The sequence below is a fragment of the Protopterus annectens genome, chromosome 3.part1, assembly GCF_019279795.1.
Source record: "Protopterus annectens isolate FY-2018-M chromosome 3.part1, PAN1.0, whole genome shotgun sequence".
Taxonomy (NCBI): Eukaryota; Metazoa; Chordata; order Ceratodontiformes; family Protopteridae; genus Protopterus; species Protopterus annectens.
The window spans coordinates 1603864578-1603877551 of NC_056732.1; the positions used below are offsets into that span (position 1 = coordinate 1603864578).

General features: G+C 38.9%; 1 protein-coding gene across 6 annotated transcripts in view; it reads left to right on the forward strand.

Annotated features, from left to right (window-relative positions):
• The window catches only part of CDK6 (cyclin dependent kinase 6), a 1418406-nt gene that overhangs the window by 1141924 nt on the left and 263508 nt on the right, over positions 1 to 12974 (forward strand). The gene's annotated exons all lie outside the window — the stretch shown is intronic.

Consider the following 12974-nt stretch of genomic DNA (forward strand, 5'->3'; position numbering starts at 1 on the left):
GTTGTGTGTTTGTAATTAGGTTTTCTTTGAGTAAATAGCCCATGAGTTGCCTATGTACACATTTTTAGAGAATCTTGGAGAGGTGGGACAGGATTGCCATAGGTCGGATGTTAGATAGTTATGTGGAGTTGCCACCCTTATGTAGAGGTGTGGTATAGAATTGTTTCCAGAGCAAAGAAATGGTGGATTCACTAATAGATCAGTTTATAAGAATAGAGATGGCGTAGGCTAAGGAGTTAGCTGCTAGTTTGAGGAAGAAAGGAGGTAGGTTGTCCACAGAAGGAGAACAAGGCTTGTGTTTGAGAAGGGGGTGTTTTATATAGTAGAAACAGGTTGTATAGAAAAGGAGTTATTGTCTTTTGTAGGAGAGGAGGGGGCAAGATGAGTATGGGATTATAGGGTCTGCTTAGATGGAGTGGAGGGATCAGTGGGATTTGGGGAACTAGGGGTTTGTGTTAGTTTATTGATAGAGTCAATGAAGTGGGAGCTGAATATGGTAGTGGTTTCAGTGAGGGTGTTTTTAGGGCAAGGATTTGATGTTGAGGGTTTTCCAGGGTTCAGGATTTGATTACTAGAGTTCCAGAATTTTTGGGGGTTATTACAGTAGGTTGTTTGGGGGTTGAGATAAAAGTTTTTCTTGTCAAGAATAATTTGTTTTTTGGTGAGCTTACGCATTTCTTTATAGGTTTGAAAGTGTATAGGCAATTTTGTATTAGTCGAGAGTTTTCAGGCCGAGTCTCAGGGATTTGATTCTTTTTTTCTAGGAGGAGCGCAGGAGTTTAGTATGCTTTAGAAAATGTTGTTAAACTTTGGCACTGCTTCATTAAGTAGTAGAAATGATAGGAAGGACCAGTTAATAGAGGTGAGTGTGCTATTAAGAGTGTCAGGGCTGAAATTAGATAAGCTGTGGCAGTATTTTAATATATGTGGCCTTGGTAGGTGTGGAGTGAATTTTTGGAAGAGGATGGGAGAGCGGTCACTAATGGAATCAGGTAGAGATGTAGGGTGATGGTATGGGAATGGGTTAGATATGAGTATCCAGTCTATGATGGAGCAGGTTTTATTGGGTTTGTTGAAGTAAGTGGGGGAGGTGACAAGTTTTGAGAAATTCTGAAGGTTGATGCAAGAGCTAGGGAGATAGATGTAAGGGATAATCAGTTGATATTAACATCACCTAACAGGATAGTTTTGTTGGTTACATTGTGTGTGAACCAGGACAGTATGTGTTCTAGTACTGGGATGTTGTCACCAGGGGGAATGTATATACAGCAGCTAGAGTTAGTGTTTTAAAATCATTTAATTTACCGTTTACAGTTAAGAGTTCAGCTTGAAGAAACTGAGGGGGTGCGTTGTCTAAAGGATAGAGGTTGAAGTGTTGGGAGTAAATTAGGGTGATACCTCTGCCTTTCTTTTTAGGTCTGTCAAGTTGGAAGATGTTGTAGCCAGGGTGTAGAAATTCTTTATCTAGGATGTAAGGCTTTAGCCAGGTTTCTATGACAGCTATGATATTGGAAGTGCATTTGTCAATTAATACATGAAATTTACCAATTTTGTTTAAGAGCCTGCAAATGTTAAGAAAGAGGAAGGTTAGATGGTTAGAGGAGTGGTAAACTGGTTGGAGATAGGTCAAGTTGAGTGGCAGGAAAAAAAGTGTGCTGTTGTGGATGGGGCCTGGGTTAGAGTGGATGTCTCCTGAGAGTAGTGCAGATTTGAAGAAGTGGAGCACAGAAGGGAAGCAGATGTAGTGGTATTTAGTTTTGATTTTGGAATGAGTAGGGGGTGGGGGGAAGTTCTGATTTTAGGAAAGGTTGGGTTGAAGTTAGGAAGTATCGAAGATGGTATAGTAAATGATTATGGGATTTGGGAGCTCAGAGAGCAGTGAGTGGAAGTAGGGGAAATTTAGCAGGGATTAATGGGGAAGTGGTATGAGGTGAGGTAGGATAAGAGTACAAGAACTGGAATGCAGTGAAAAGGGAGTGATACATGGTGGGGTTGAGAAGAGTTGAGTGAGGAAGTGGCATTGTCAATAGAAACATAGGATGAGTATGAGTACTGGTATGGAGCTGGTGTAAGTTAGGTTGAAGTAGTGTGTTGAGAGGTAAGAGATGTGGTGTAAGAGAATTGAGAGAGGAGGGAAGGTATAGAAGGCAGCGGAGGCAATTTGTGTTGGAGAGTAAGAGTGTTGTGTTGTAAGGAGGAGAGTTAGTGTAGAGGGTAAGCAAAAGTTATGGAATGTTGTAAATAAAGGTAGAGTGTGGAGGTTAGGAATACGTTGAAGGTAGAGGGTATTCAAGTTAAAGTGTGGGTAGGAAACGCCAGGAGAAAAGTGGGAATACATTTAGGGGTAAATGAATGAGAAAGCTAGTGGATTGGCTGTTTAGAAATGGGAATGGTTGATTATATGTGCATAGTAGGCATGGAAGAAGAGACAGAGAGATTGGCTGGTGGGGGAATGGTTAATTATATGTGCATAGTAGGCATGGAAGAAGAGACAGAGAGATTGGCTGGTGGGGGACGGAGGATGAGAAAGTGCTGGGAGAGTGGGAGGGGTGTTGTTAGCTATAAACAGTGGCAGCTGGTGACTTCAAATCAAAAGGGGGCTGCAGGAGACAGCTGAATGGGTGGGGTCAAGGGGAAGGAGTGTGGCCAACTAGAAAGGGGAGGAGCTATGCTCAAAACCACAAAAACTAACTTTAATTAAATACGCTGCCCTGGGTGGCAAACCATCATTATGAGAGTCCACTCAAGACAAAAATAAGTGTAGAAGAATTAAAATATTTCAATGCATTGGCTTGAAGTTATGGGAAAGAGTAGATGAAGCTAGGTTAAGAAGGGAGGTGATGATTAGTGATCAGCAGTATGGTTTCATGCCAGGAAAGAGCACTACAGATGCAATGTTTTCTCTGAGAGTGTTATTGGAGAAATACAGAGAAGGTCAGAAGGAGTTGCATTGTGTCTTTGTAGACTTGGAGAAAGCATATGACAGGGTGCCTAGAGAAGAGTTGTGGTATTGTATGAAGAAGTCGGGAGTGGCAGAGAAGTATATAAGAGTGGTACAGGATATGTACGAGGGTAGTGTGACAGTGGTGAGGACTGCAGTGGGAATGACAGATCCGTTTAAGGTGGAGGTGGGATTACATCAAGGATCATCTCTGAGTCCTTTCTTATTTGCAGTGGTGATGGACAGGTTGACAGATGAGATCAGACAGGAGGCCCAGTGGACTATGATGTTTGCAGATGACATTGTGATCTGTAGTGAGAGTAGGAATCAGGTTGCGGAGACTCTGGAGAGGTGGAGATATGCTCTAGAGAGCAGAGGAATGAAGGTCAGCAGGGCTAAAACAGAATATATGTGTGTAAATGAGAGGGAGGGTAGAGGAATGGTGAGGATGCAGGGAGTAGAGTTGGTAAAGGTGGACAAGTTTAAGTACTTGGGATCAACAGTTCAGAGTAATGGTGAATGTGGAAGAGAGGTGAAGAAGAGAGTACAGGCAGGGTGGAATGGGTGGAGAAGAGTGTCAGGAGTGATTTGTGACAGACAGGTACCAATAAGAGTGAAAGGGAAGGTCTACAAGAGGGTAGTGAGACCAGCTATGTTATATGGGTTGGAGACAGTGGCATTGACAAAAAGGCAGGAGTCAGAGCTGGATGTGGCAGAGTTAAAGATGTTAAGATTTGCACTCGATGTGACTAGGATGGATAGGATTAGGAAACAGTGTATTAGAGGGTCAGCTCATGTTGGACAGTTTGGAGACAAAGCAAGAGAGACGAGATTGCGTTGGTTTGGACATGTGCTGAGGAGGGATGATGGGTATATTGGGAAAAAGATGCTAAGGATGGAGCTGCCAGGTAAGAGGAAAAGAGGAAGGCCTAAGATAAGGTTTGTGGACGTGGTGAGAGAGGACATGCAGGCGGTTGGTGTGACAGAGCAAGATACAGAGGACAGGAAGAAATGGAAAGAGATGATCCACTGTGGCGACCCCTAATGGGAAAAGCCGAAAGAGGATGATGAGAGGATGATGATGGCTGCATGACAGCTTACTTATTATCTAGATGGAAACAAAAGGTTGTGAGGCTTGAAAAAATAAATTACTTTTTAAATACATTACTGGAATGCCAGCCAAAATCAAGTATAAGAAAAACCAGAAGCACTCAACTCAAACCACTTCTCCTTGCACTGCAGTTCTAATTATAATTTATATTCAGCTTTATTAAAGTACTAAGTAACATGCTGAAAGTAGAAATCTCTGTGATGCCCCCACTTGTAAAAATGTTTCTTATCCAAAAAAGACATGCTGCCTGACAACTATCTACTTGTTTCATGGAGAAAACATGATTAAAGTAAAAAATGAAAAGCAAACAAGAAACAAGCTCAAGATACATTGCTTAAAGGATTACTGTACAGGTTATGGACCACACATGATTGGCATTCTGTTTAGTTTATGGGTAAAGTCTGTAGAGATGACTGGAAGTCTCCAACAAGTGTAATGAGCTTTTTAAAATAATGGAATCCTGTCCTTTAATACCCAAGGCTTATACATTATCTAGTCAAGTATTCTCTGCATGGCAACAACAGAAAGGCTTTCAATGTTGGCAATTCTTTAACAGTATGCTTATTAAAGCTTACATGCATCTTACGATCTCAGACAAGCTTACCTTATGGTCATTAAAGCATTGCTACTTAAACACAGAGCAACAGGCACTTTGAGTAATAAGCATAAATCTGAGTAATAAGCATAAATCAACCGTACAAAAATATGACAGAAACCAGACCATTCTGCAAAATCAAGGACAGATGAAAAGCCACTGTAGTACTTGTGTCTACCTTGGATGGGGGGGACACACTGCATATTTACACTGCATAACTACTCCTTGCCTTGCTTGGACATATCCAGAGTCACTACATGGGGGGAGTGGGGTGCAACAAGTATGTCACAATTTGAAATGTCTCTGGCTGACTGTGATGGCCCTGACACATTTGTCATACCTCTCAACCTCAGAGCAAGAAATCTGGACAAAGCCATACACAGAAGTGGGACAAAGGCCCAAAAATAAGGACAATTTTTAAATATTGCTCTAATAAACTTAGAAAGATAATAGAATAGGTCTTGCATTAGTATGAATTTTCTGAAGGGTATAAAATCTGAAACTCAAATGTCTGTCATTTTCTAACTTCAGTCTTTAGTGATTTGTCACTAATTTGCCAAAAAACACAATTTTATGAAAAATGGACCAAACATGTGATGCAAAAATATAAAATAGCCACACAATACAGCTGGGAACCTGTCAAAGAAGGGACACTTTAATATTAGTACTGCTTACTTGATCAGCTGACAAAATAAAATAATCTACATGCATTTCAAGTAATCTATAACTTTGATTATTACAGTTATTTCTTAATTGTAAACCCTCCATGTTTTCTTCCAAAATTGCTATTTTGTGGTGGGATTATTAGGGGGAAGAGCAACATTTTGAGCCAAAATCGGGGACAGTTGAGAGGTTGGTTATGCCTAATTCTATAAAGCAATTTATTTGCATGTACTTCTCAACCTGTTAAAGCAGTAAATCTGAACAAGGCCAAATATATTGGGGGAACAACAGTACTAAAAATTGCTCTTGTATTAATTGAGACAGTTGATAGAACAGCTCTTACTTTAACATACATTTTTCTGAAGGTTATGAAGTCTGAAACTCAGTGTATCATTATTTAGTGACTCAATTCCTAAATGATTTGCCAGAAAACTACAAATTTTATGAAGAACAAACCAAAACTAAGAAGCAAAAATCTATTCATTCTTTGAAAATCTGGACAGTTGGGAGGTATAGTTCAGCTGGGCCTGTCTGAGTTTGCTGTCCTTCACCCCTGACAAAATCATGGTTGAATGGAGCCTCTGCAGCCATTCCAATGAACCATTACTTGGCTATTTCACTCCATTTACCATAAACACTGATGTGCATACTGCTTTACCTCTATGATGAGTTGGACTTCATTTGAAAGTTTTATTTTGTATTTTACAGCACAAACACTAAGTCATCTGCTAAACAAAGCAATGCAGTCTCACAATGAAAACTTAGCATTAAAACTTCTCTGCCCTTGAAACTCACATTCATTGAAACAGCATTGAAACCCACATTCAAAGAAAATACATTTTGCCAGTGGCAGATAAAGATTAATTTTCGGCTGTTTTCAAATCATAGGCCCCTTGCATATGAAACATACATGTGCTCTTTGATACACCTTCCTCATTGTACTAAATTATATTCCTTGTACAATACAGTACAGTTGTTACAGGGCATTTTAACTTTGTTTTGAACATTTTTCCAGTAAGCAATGAAACAAAACGCATGCACCCATAATGGCAAAACTGCCCAGTTCAGAACATTTATCATAAAAGTCTACTCAGACTTCCACAGTCCACCATTATTAGTAAATATGCACAATTCTACAGTCCATTATTAATAAATATGCACAATTCTACAGTCCACCATTATCAGTAAATATGCACAATTCTACAGTCCATTATCAGTAAATATGCACAATTCTACAATCCATTATCAGTAAATATGCACAATCTCTGAAGAAGTAAAAGTCATCTAAATAATTCCACATTAAATAAATCTGTAACTAATGAAGAGGTTGCTGCTAGCAAACACCTTTATATTTCATGGTTTCATTGAAAAATAAAGTGTCTGTTGCCCCTCTGGAATAAATTGCCTATATTACATTAAAAAATGATAAGCTAGTAATATTGCAAGAGGAAATGGATGGCAAACTGATAACAGACTCATAGTTAGTATCTTCACCAAGGAGAACATTCTCAGTATGGCAGCATCCAGCCCTTGTGGGAGTAGAACCCACAGCCTTCTGCATCAAAAGCAAGTACACAACCTGTTGTGCTATTAACAAGGTAAACCAGCTTCACTTAAGCAACACTAAACTTCTGTTCCCCTGCAGCTCTCAGCTCCTTGTAAAATCTATTCAATACTCAACTGCATCTCAACTTCGCAGCACAAGAAAACTGGAAAAAGCCAAAATGTATTGGGGAGGGGGGTCAAAAGCCCAAAAACCAGGGACACATTAAACATTTCTTGTATAATCTTGGAAAGTTGCTAGAATAAAATGCTGTGTTACCACCATACATTTTACTGCCAAGGTCCCTGAGCAAAACAGTCAGAGCAACATACCACTATGCCAAATCAGCTGCTTTGTAAAAGAGAGGAAGACTGAAACTTAAATGGCTATCATTTAGTGAATTCAGTTCTCACCATAGCTGTCAACCTCTTAGAACAAAACACCTGGACAAACCCAGTAATGAGGGAATACAGCCCTCAAACATATTCAGTGAATTCAGTTCTTGCCATAGCTGTCAACCTTAGCAAAACAAACCTGGACGAAGCCAATAATGGGGGAATACAGTCCCAAAAATAGGGACAAATTTCAAATATTCATCTTATAAACTTAGAAAATTGCTAGAATAAAAGGTTGTGTTACGGTTGTGTTACTATGTATTTTCTGAAGAACATGAAGTCTGAAATTCAAATCCCTGTCAATTTTACTGCTGACAGAACAAAAACAATTTTCAGCAGAGACCCAGGGATTAATACTGCAGACACGTCTTTGTAAAATGACAGGGCACCAGAGCAAATCCACACAAACACATGGAGGAGATGCAGACTCCACACAGAAGGCACCCCAGCCAAGAATCAAACCAGAAAACCTATAGCTGTGAGGTAACAATACTACCACTGCACCATCAAATATGCAAGGAATTAAACATTCAGAAACCTGAAGTCTGAAATTCAAATGTCTGTCAATTTTATTTAACATTTGTTAATCAGGACAGTCTGACTTGGAACAAAAAAAAAATTTCAGCAGAGGCCCAGGAAGAAATAATGCAGACATGTCTTTGTAATATGGGAGGACACAAAAGCAAACCCACACAAACACAGGGAGAAGATACAGACACCACAAAGAAGGCACCCAACCTGAGAACCTGCAGCTGTGAGGCAACAATGATACCATTGCACCATCAAATATCAAGCATTGCAACATTTACAAACCACAGATATTATGAGGAACAGATCAGATCAAATATGAGGCAAAAATCTGCATTTTTTTTTTACAAATGGTGGTGGGTAGGGAATTCAGGTCTTTAACACCTGTATACAAGGTGCAGGGTTCAAGCCTGATGTATTCCCTACCACACACACACACACACACACACACACACACACACACACACACCTGTAGTAGCAAACCACAAAAACTAAATATACTGCACTGGGTGCCAAACCGTCATTATGAGAGTCCAATCAAGACAAAATGAATTGTAGAAGAATAAAAGTATTTCAATGCATTGGCTGCATGACAGCTTAATATCTAGATGGAAACAAAAAAGATTGTGAGGCATGAAAAAATAAATTACTTTTTTTTAAAATACATTAATGGAATGCCAGTCAAAATCAAGTATAAGAAAAACAAGCAGTACTCAACTCAAACCACTTCTTGCACTGCAGTTCTAATTATAATATATATTCAGCTTTATTAAAGTAACAAGTAACATGCTGAAAGTAGAAATCTCTGATGCCCCCACTTGTAAAAATGTTCCTTATCCAAAAAAAGACCTGCTGCCTGACATCTACTTGTTTCGTGGGGAAAACATGATCAAAGTAAAAAATGAAAAGCAAACAAGAAATAAGCTCAAGATACATTGCTTAAAAGGATTACTGTACAGGTTATGGACCACGCGATCGGCATTCGGTTTATGGGTAAAGCCTGCAGAGATGACTGGAAGTCTCCAAGTGTAATGAGACTCTTAATGTAATTCTGTCCTTTTTTACAAATACTGGCATATGCATTTCAATAACCAGGCTTATACATTATCTAGTTAAGTATTTTCTACATGGCTACAGAAAGGCTTTCAATGTTGGCAATTCTTTAACAGTATGCTTATTAAAGCTTACTTGCATCTTGCAATCTCAGCCAAGCTTACCTGATGGTCATTAAAGTATTGTTACTTAAACACAGAGCAACATGCACTTTGAGTAATAAGCATAAATCAACAATACAAAAAATATGACAGAAACCAGACCATTCTGTAAAAATCAAGGACAGATGAAAAGCCACTCTGGTACTTCTGTCTACCTTGGATGGGTGGGATTCTCTGCACATTTACACTGCATAACTAGTCCTTGCCTTGCTTCAACACATCCAGAGTCACTACATGGGGGAGTGGGGTGCAACAAGTATGTCACAGTTTGAAATGTCTCTGGCTGACTTGTGATGGCCCTGACACATTTCTCATACCTCTCAACCTCAGAGCAAGAAATCTGGACAAAGCCATACAAAGAAATGGGACAGAGGCCCAAAAATAAGGGCAATTTTTTAAATATTGCTCTTATAAACTTAGAAAGCTAATAGAGGTCTTGCATTAGTATAAATTTTCTGAATGGTATGAAATCTGAAACTCAAATGTCTGTCATTATTTTCTAACTTCAGTCTTTAATTATTTGTCACTAATTTGCCAAAAAAACACAATTTTATGAAAAATGGACCAAAAATGTGATGTAAAAATATAAAATAGCAACACAATACAGCTGGGAACCTGTCAAAGAAGGGACACTAATATTAGTACTGCTAACTTGATCAGCTGACAAAATAAAATAATCTACATGTATTTCTGAAATAAAAGTAATCTGATTATTACAGTTATTTCTTAATTATCAACCCTCCATGTTTTCTTCCAAAATTGCTATTTTGCGGAGGGATCATTAGGGGAAGAGCAACATTTTGAGCCAAAATCAGGGACAGTTGAGAGGTTTGGCTATGCCTAATTCTATAAAGCAATTTATTTGCATGTATCTCTCAACCTGTTAATGCAATAAATCTGGACACGGCCAAATATATTGGGGGAACTTATAAACAGTACTAAAAATTGCTCTTGTATAAACTGGGACAGTTGATAGAACAGGTCTTACTTTAGCATGCATTTTTCTGAAGGTTATAAAGTCTGAAACTAGTGTGTCATTATTTAGTGACTTAATTTCTAAATGATTTGCCAGAAAACCACAAATTTTATGAGGAACAAACCAAAAATAAGTAGCAAAAAATCTATTCATTCTTTGAAAATCTGGACAGTTGGGAGGTATAGTTCAGAAGCAAAAAATCTATTCATTCTTTGAAAATCTGGACAGCTGGGAGGTATAGTTCAGCTGGGGCTGTCTAAGTTTGCCACCCTTCCCCTTCACAAAACCATGGTCGAATTTAGCCTCCCCCTGCAGCCATTCCAATGATCCATTACTTTGCTATTTCGCTCCATTTACCATAAACACTAATGTGCATACTGATTTACTTCTATGATGATTTGAACTTCATTTGAAAGTTTTATTTTCATTTTACAGCATAAACACTAAGACATCTGCTAAACAAACTTGGCATTAAAACTTCTCTGCCCTTGAAACTTACATTCATTGAAACAACATTAAAACCCACATTCAAAGAAAATACATTTTATCCGTGGCAGATACAAATTAATTCTGGGCTGTTTTCAAATCATAGGCCCCTTGCATATGAAACATACATGTGCTCTTTGATACACCTTCCTATAGCTTTGAACATTTTTCCAGTAAACAATGAAACAAAACTGCCCAATTCAGAACATTTCCATCATAAAAGTCTACTCAAACTTCTACAGTCCACTATTATCAGTAAATATGCACAATTCTACAGTCCACCATTATCAGTAAATATGCACAATCTCTGAAGTAGTAAAAAAGTCATCTAAATAATTCCACGTTAAATAAATCTGTAATGAAGAGATTGCTGCTAGCAATCACCTTTATATTTCATGGCTTCATCGAAAAATAAAGTGTCTGATGCCCCTGAGGAATAAATTGCCTAAATGACATTAAAAATAAGCTAGTAATATTGCAATAGGAAATGGATGGCAAACTGATAACAGGCTTATAGTTAGTATCTTAACTTTCAGTACGGCAGCATTCACCCCTTATGGGAGTAGAACCAACAACCTTCTGCATCAAAAGCAAGTACACAACCTGTTGTGCTATTAGCAATGTGAGCCAACTTACCATAATCAGCACTAAACTTCTCTTCCCCTGCTGCTCTCAGCTCCTTGTAAAATCTACGTAATACTCAACTGCATCTCAACTTCGCAGCACAAGAAGTCTGGAAAAAGCCGAATTTATTGGGGTGGGTCAAAAGGGCAAAAACCAGGGACACATTAAACATTGCTTGTATAATCTTGGAAAGCTGCTAGAATAAAATGTTGTGTTACCACCATACATTTTACTGCCAAGGTCCCTGTGCAAAAGAGTCAGAACAACATACCACTATGCCAAATCACTTGCTTTGTGAAAGAAAAATGCTGTGTTACCACCGTACATTTTACAGACAAGGTCACTGTGCAAAACAGTCAAGAGCAACATACCACTACACTAAATCAGCAGCTTTGTGAAAGAGAGGAAGACTGAAACTTAAATGGCTATCATTTAATGAATTCAGTTCTCACCATAGCTGTCAACCTCTTAGCACAAAACACCTGGACAAACCCAGTAATGAGGGAATACAGCCCTCAAACATATTCAGTGAATTCATTTCTTGCCATAGCTGTCAACCTTAGCACAAAAACCTGGACAAAGCCAATAACAGGGTATTACAGTCCCAAAAATAAGGACAAATTTCAAATAGTCATCTTATAAACTTACAAAATTGCTATAATAAAAGGTTGTGTTACTATATATTTATTGCTAGAATAAAAAGTTGTTTTACTATGTATTTTCTGAAGAAATTAAGTCTGAAATTCAAATGCCTGTCAATATTACTTCTGACGGAACAAAAACAATTTTCAGCTGAGGCCCAGGGAGAAATACTGTAGACACATGTCTTTGTAAAATGGCAGGACACCAGAACAAATTCACATAAACACAGGGATAAGATGCAGACTCCACACAGAAGGCACCCCAGCCAAGAATCCAACCAGAAAAAACTATAGCTGTGAGGCAACAATACTGCCACTGCACCATCAAATATGTAAGGAAGTAAACATTCAGAAACCTGAAGTCTGAAATTCAAATGCCTGTCAATTTGTTAATCAGGACAGTATGACTTGGAACAAAAAAAAACAATTCTCAGCAGAGGCCCAGGAAGAAATAATTCAGACATGTCTTTGTAACATGGGAGGACACAAAAGCAAACCCACACAAACACAGGGAGAAGATACAGACCGCCCCACACAAAGAAGGCACCCCAGCCAAGAATCAAACCCAAGAACCTGCAGCTGTGAGGCAACAATGCTACCACTGCACCATCAAATTTAAAGCATTGCAATATTTAAAAACTACAGATATTATGAGGAATAGATCAGATCAAATATGAGGCAAAAATCTGCAATTTTTTTTACAAATGGTGGTGGGTAGGGATTTCAGGTCTTTAACACCTACATACAAGGTACAGGGTTCAAGCCTGAGGTATTCCCTACCACATCACCATGAGTCTAACCACCAGTATATTGCAACTGGGGCATTTTCACAGACACACACACACACACACACACACACACACACACACACACACACACACACACACACACACCTGAAGTACAACCCGTCCATAACTCACACACACACCTGAAGTACATCCCGTCCATAACTCACACACACACTTACCTGAAGTACATCCTGTCCATAACTCACACACACACTTACCTGAAGTACATCCCATCCATAACTCACACACACACACTTACCTGAAGTACATCCCGTCCATAACTCACACACACACTTACCTGAAGTACATCCCGTCCATAACTCACACACACACTTACCTGAAGTACATCCCGTCCATAACTCACGCACACACTTACCTGAAGTACATCCCGTCCATAACCCACACACACACTTACCTGAAGTACATCCCGTCCATAACTCACACTTACCTGAAGTACATCCTGTCCATA